This window comes from Crocuta crocuta, unplaced genomic scaffold (genome assembly GCF_008692635.1).
Source record: "Crocuta crocuta isolate KB4526 unplaced genomic scaffold, BGI_CrCroc_1.0 scaffold318, whole genome shotgun sequence".
NCBI classification, from domain to species: domain Eukaryota; kingdom Metazoa; phylum Chordata; class Mammalia; order Carnivora; family Hyaenidae; genus Crocuta; species Crocuta crocuta.
The window spans coordinates 3,014,084-3,020,616 of NW_027531425.1; the positions used below are offsets into that span (position 1 = coordinate 3,014,084).

Sequence of the window (6,533 nt, forward strand, 5' to 3'; positions counted from 1 at the left end):
CCCACCCCTCCCAGCCCCCCATGCCCTGACTCCCTCTCCCACCCACGTGCTGCCCAGCTGTCACCGGCCCTGAGCTGGGCACTCCGCCTGCCTGCCCCACTCATGAATCACCAGCATTCACACTCTGGCCCCAGAGCCTCCACCTGTTCCCCTCGGTCTGAGCAGCAGGGCTGTGTGGCCCCATCTGTTGTCCTCCATCCAGGAGTCAGTGCAAAAGACTAAACTTCAAAACCCCCAGCTTCCACCTGCCAGGATGGGGGTGGGGAGGACCGGCTGAGAGGCAAGGGTCTGAATCAGGGGCATCCTTGTGTCCTGGAAGAGCAGGTCTTGTTTCCTTCCCCCCCCCCCCCGGGCCCACCGGTACTGTCTGAAACAACAGACATACCAGCTGGGGGAGGCGGCGGGCAAAAACACCACGCTTCCCAAAAGGACATTTGCATATTTAGTAACATTCCCCTATTATGTTTCATTTCTTCATGGCCAGCGCTGCCGGAATCTGGACTGGTCAGTGGACAATGTAAACAGAAAGACACAACAGTGGCAACATTCATTTAATTAATTTTTTGTTATTCAAGCAAGATGTGAATTCATTTTCCTTGATGAAAAACAAAAAAAATGAAACCATTCGAGTTGAGGCTCAAATTCCCTCTGACCAGTCCCCCACAGCCAGACCCCTTCTCCTAAACAAAGAGGAGACCACTGTTATCAGACTGTCCATATATTTGAGTAATATATCCTCAGAAAATCTAGGGTATTGTCCTGTGGGTTTGGGTTTTGCTGTTACTTTTTACATAGATTGTAACTACAAATATTCTGCAACTAAAGTCACTTAAAAAAAAGGTTTAATCTGTCTGAGCTGGTACATATAGATCTACAACAATCTCTTTAAATGCTACATAATGTTCTGAGTAGGACACATCACGGTACACTTGGCTGTTTCCCTACTGATAGACATTCAGGTTGTCTCTCTTTTTCTTCCATGACAAACATTGTGTCCCTGTCCAAGGCTTGAGCCTTCTCGTCATAGTCCTGCCTGATCCTATGTTCCCACCCCTTGTGGGCAAGAAGGTTTGTCATTTAGTGTTTTAAGGGTACACAAATAGCAAAAATGACTTTAGGAGAATTTTCATAGCCAATTTGTTATCATTTTTTTTAATCCTGGATTCCACTGAGATGATTTCTTTTTTTTTTTTAATATAATTTATTGTCAATTTAGCTAACACACAGTGTATACAGTGTGCTCTTGGCTTCGGGAGTAGATTCCTGTGATTCATCACTTACATACAATACCCAGTGCTCATCCCAACAAGTGCCCTCCTCAGTGCCCATCACCCATGTTCCTCTCTTCCCTGCCCCCCGCCATCAACCCTCAGTTTGTTCTCTGTATTTAAGAGTCTTTTATGGTTTGCCTCCCTCTCTGTTTGACTATTATTTTCCCCTTCCCTCCCCCATGGTCCTCTGTTAAGTTTCTCAAATTCCACATGTGAGTTAAAATACATATCTGTCTTTCTCTGACTGACTTATTTCACTTAGCGTAGTACCCTCCAGTTCCATCCATGTTGTTGCAAATGGCAGGATTTCATTCTTTCTCATTGCAAGTAGTATTCCATTGTATAGACAAACCACACCACTAAGATGATTTCTGTATCCACTTGGGGGTAAATTACTCTTCTGAGAAAGAGAGCTGTGGTCAAGGAGGCAGAAGGAGACACAAGAGAGAGCGAAGAGAGGAGCTAGTGAGCAGGGGGGAACATGAAAGAGAAGTAAAAACACCTGCATATTACAGCCCTCTCTGCAACAGGGAAAACCCAGAGCAGTCTGGCAGAAAGGAAACAGTTAAGTGAAACTTGGCGTATCTGTTCTACGGAATATTATGCAGCCATTGAAATGATAATTATGAAGACCATGTAGGAGCATGGAAAATGCCTCTGATATTAAGTTAAAAAGTAGACTACGGAATTAAAACTGCATTATGATTACAACTCGGCAAAATGATGTGGGCATACAAAGACAGGAAGGGAATCCAGACAAATGAACACAACCGGATTTGTTGTGGTAGCAGAATTGTGGGTGCACTGTTATTATCACTTATTTCCATTACCATTTCCATAATATTGTTTTGTGTAATATAGGATTAATGCTAAATAGCAACTGGAAGAAGGCAGGGAAGGAAAGTGAATAAAAGAAAAGAAGAGAGGGAGAGAGGAGGTCATGGATGAAGAGATGAGGAAGGGAGGTTGGAGTAAAAGCTTGTGTTCTGGGGGTTGGACCATCTTGAGCAGTCATGTCAGCCACAATGTTGGCTCAGGCTGTTCCTCCAGTGTCTTTGGTCTGAAAACAGTTTTCGCCGTACCCAGAAGATGTACACTCCCCCTCCTGCTGCCCTCTAGTATTTTTTAAAGCCTACCGAGGAGTGAGGGATACCACGTTCAGGATTTTAAGGGACTCGGCCTAGCGGGTAGGGAGAGATGAAGGCTAGCTACGTACGCAGTAACAGATAATCAACATATACTCAGCTAGAGGTCTAATCCTCTGAAGTTGGAGGCTATGGGGTCCCAGAAGCCTTCACAAGCTGGGGCTCAAAGAGAGGCAGGAGATTGACAGGTAGAGAAAAGGGGGTAGCATCTATCCTAGGTAGAAAGCACATGTGCAAAGGCACTGGGACCTAGACACATACACACAGCACACATACACCACCATTTAGCATGGCTAAGCATAGGGCTCAGGAGGAACAGATGCGTGCAACGAGGTCTTGAATTTATCCGAGGACAAAGAGAAGCACTGCAGTGTCTGATCAGAGCAGTGGCACACTCTTGAGTTGTACCTTGGAGAGATGACCCTTGAGACAGTGAGGAGAGTGGGTGGGAGGAAGCCAACGCAGAGCAAAGGAACATCAGTTAGGAGGTTATTTTAAGAGTTCTGATGGGAAGGAGCAGGACCCTAAACTGGGGCAGTTAGTGGGATGGGGGCAGAGGGACTAACTCAAGAAATTCTTACGTAGAAGCGATAGAATGTTATTCATTCATGCAGCGAGCATCTTTGAGGGTCTGCTAATGGCATGAGGATTCAGAGATGGAAGACAAGTCTCTGTCCTAAGAGGGGACAGGGAGACAGATGGCTCTAGATAGATGTGCCACAGTAGGGATAAGCCAGTGAGGGGGGACTGGGAAGGGGGAGGGAGTCAGGGACAGATGGGATGTGGGAAGGCAGGGAGGTGCTTCTAGGTCCCTGCCTCAGATGTTAAATGGACAGTGGAGCCATTGACTGGGTCAGCGAGTGCAGGACAAAGGCGTGTCTGCAGGCAGATGATGACTGTGACTTGGGCCTCTCAGTCTTGTTTCGCTCCTACCCCACCGAGAAGAGCCAAACGTGGCTTAGGCTGCCTGTTGCCATCCCAGTTGAATGAATCACATGGGAGGCACCTAGAATAGTTCCTGGCACAGGGTAAGTGCCCAACAAATGCTAACTTAAAGGAAACAAGTAAAACGTGCAGAAACCTACAGCAAGATTCACACTTAACAGGCTGCCTCTCTCCATGAGACCAGGGAAAGACTTGTGGTCCTGTGGCCCAGAAAGGCAGTCTACCAGAGACTTTTGGCCAAACCAGATCTCAACCTCCCAAGAAGAGGTTGTTTAAAAAAAAAAAAAAAAAAAAAAGAATGTGTCTAGAGGTGCCTGAGTGACTCAGTTGGTTAAGCGTCTGACTCTTGATTTCGGCTCGGGTCATGATCTCATGGTCATGAGATTGAGCTCCCCATTGGGCTCTGTGCTGAGCATGGAGCCTGCTTGGAATTCTCTCCCTCCCTATCTCTCTACCCCTCCTCTCTCTCTCCCTCCCTCTCTCTCTCTCTCTCAAAATAAATAAACTTAAAAAAAAGAGAGAGAGTATGTGTGTGTGGCTATAAACATGCAAAAACAGAGTTCACTGCTGATATGGCTCCTGCAAAGAAAAGCAAATTTGGGGGCAGAGGGGTCTCAGCAGTTTAGTCCCATTGAAAGAAGTCTGAACAGCATCCATCACTTGTTTGATGAGTATGGACCATGCACTTTGCAAATCACACTCATAGCATGATACCATGGAGCAAGTCACCAAAATTGTGAATTTCTTTCTTTGTGAACTTTTGTTCGAAGTTTGGAAGAAGAGGAAGCAGAGGATGGAGACATTGTTTATGTTGATGCTGTTGGGTGATGACATCATGGAAACTTGTCGGAAAGATTTACTGAACTGCTTTCCCACCACAGAATTAAAAGGCTTTGAGGGACCCAACTCATCAGACCTCAGGCGGCTCACGTCTTACTGATGTGACAAGACTTGTAAACACTCTCATCTTGAATGTAAAACACTGCTGATGCATTGGATGGAGGAAGTGCTCGTGTTGAACTTAAGCTTGGACCCAAAGGCACAGCAACCGACCACTGGAATCTGCTCTCATTTCTTATTGCTTGACTACTCTGGGCACAATGAAATCACCAGTGGTAAAGAAAGGCAGTGCTATCTGATGGGCATGAAATCACCTTTTAGGAGAAATACTCAGATTTTGATAAGTATGAATTTTGCTCTAAGTTTCTGTATTTTTTACCCTTTTAAAGTTAACATCTACCAAGTGTTTATATGTTCCAGGCACTATCCTTTGCCTCACAATAAATCTGTGGGGTACTTTCTAGTATTACTCTCATTGCACAATAATAAAATGGAGACACAGACAGGTTAAGGAGCAAACTTAAGTGGGAGACCTTAAGTGGGACTCTGACCCCAGCAGTTTGACGCCAGTGGCTCTTGACCACTTTTTGTAAACTTGAGGATGGATCCAAATCACAGAGCCGCAGCCCTGACAGTGGGGCTTTATCTCCCCAGAGCTTTTATGATGAAAGTGAGTTACACTCACCAAGTGGACTCACTTTTCCTAGAATCTCAGAACACACTGGATAATGCACCTGTTGTGTCATCCCATTCAGATGTTTGGGTCCATTTCTTCTCATAAAACGATGGAGAAGAACGCTGAGAACTGTCACTGGTGATGTATATCCGGGGCCTGTGTCGACACGTGCCTGACCGGAGGACACTCCACTGCTCCCTTTGTTAAACACCTGTCCTCAAGGACCCCACCGATACTCTCAAAACCCACAGCTAGCACAGGCCCTCAGGAGTGCATTTCTGTACAAACTGTGTTCATTCCATTTGTACTGAGTTTGTGTTGCTGTTAAAGATCCATGCATTTGTTCAGCTAGCTTCACTATTGTTATTAATTTTTAAAAGTGGTGGGCTTCCGGTTCTAAAGTATAGCAGAGGAATTTACTGACTGATCTTCTCACTAAAGACAACTAAAAATACTGGACAAAATAATTTAAAAAACTTTCTGGACTCTTTAGCCACATCTGCTGTGAAAATGAAGGCCATTCTCAGCAATCAGACCATCAACATTCCAGAAAACATCGGCATCACTCTGAAGGGACGCGCTATTACTGTGAAGGGCCCCAGAGGAACCCTGCGAAGGGACTTCAATCACATCAATGTGAAACTCAGTCTCTTCGGAAAGAAAAAGAAGAGGCTCTGAGCTGACAAATGGTGGGGAAATGGAAATGAGCCAGCTACCATTCGCACTCTGTGTCGTCGTGTACAGAGCATGATGAAGGGCATTATACCTGTTACAAGATGAGGTCTGGGAACGCTCACTTTCCCATCAATGTCATTCTCTGCTCAGGAGAATGGTTCCCTAGTTGAGATCCGAAATTTTGTGGGTGAAAAATATATCCGCAGGGTTCGGAGGAGGCCAGGTGTTGCTTATTCAGTATCTCAACTGCAGAAGGATGAGTTAATTCTTGAGGGAAATGACATTGAACTTGTATCAAACTCAGCCACCTTGATTCAGCAAGCCACAGTAGCTAAAAACAAGGATATCAGAAAATATGGGGAGGGTATCTATGTTTCTGAAAAAGGAACAGTTCAGCAGGCTAATGAATAAGATCTAAATTGTCCAGCTACAGAAGAGCAAGATGCCAGGTGAAATTTTAAAGATGGAATAAAAGCTGTATTGATTTGGGGATTTTTCTTAAACCAAAACAAACACGCACACAAACAAAAACACGTCTTTAAAAATTTTTTTTTAATATTTAGTTATTTTTGAGAGAGAAAGTACACACACATAAGGAGCAGACAGAGGGAGACAGAGGATCTGAAGTGGGCTCTGCGCTGACAGCAGAGAACCCAATGTGGGGCTCGAACTCACGAACTGCAAGACCATGACCTGAGCCGAAGTCAGACGTTTAACCAACTGAGCCACCCAGGCATCCCCAAAACCCTCATTTTAAATGCATCAATCCGACTGGAAGAGAATGAAAAGTGAATTTCGAAGCCTAAAGTCATGAAGGCAGGAGCCCAGTGAAAGCCCACTGATGTCAGCATTTACGAAATTTCACAAACCTCACAAGGCACTGGAAGGCTTGTCAAAGGTGAGGAGTCTAACAGGAGCCTGCACCCCCAACAAAAACCTATAAACCTGGAGCCCAAAGCACAATGTATTATAAGGGTGGAT

General features: G+C 45.1%; 1 pseudogene; it reads left to right on the top strand.

The window, feature by feature from the left end:
* Positions 1 to 5,387: 5,387 nt before the first annotated feature.
* On the top strand, positions 5,388 to 5,963 carry LOC144238302 (large ribosomal subunit protein uL6 pseudogene; annotated as a pseudogene).
* The last annotated feature ends 570 nt before the right edge of the window (positions 5,964 to 6,533 follow it).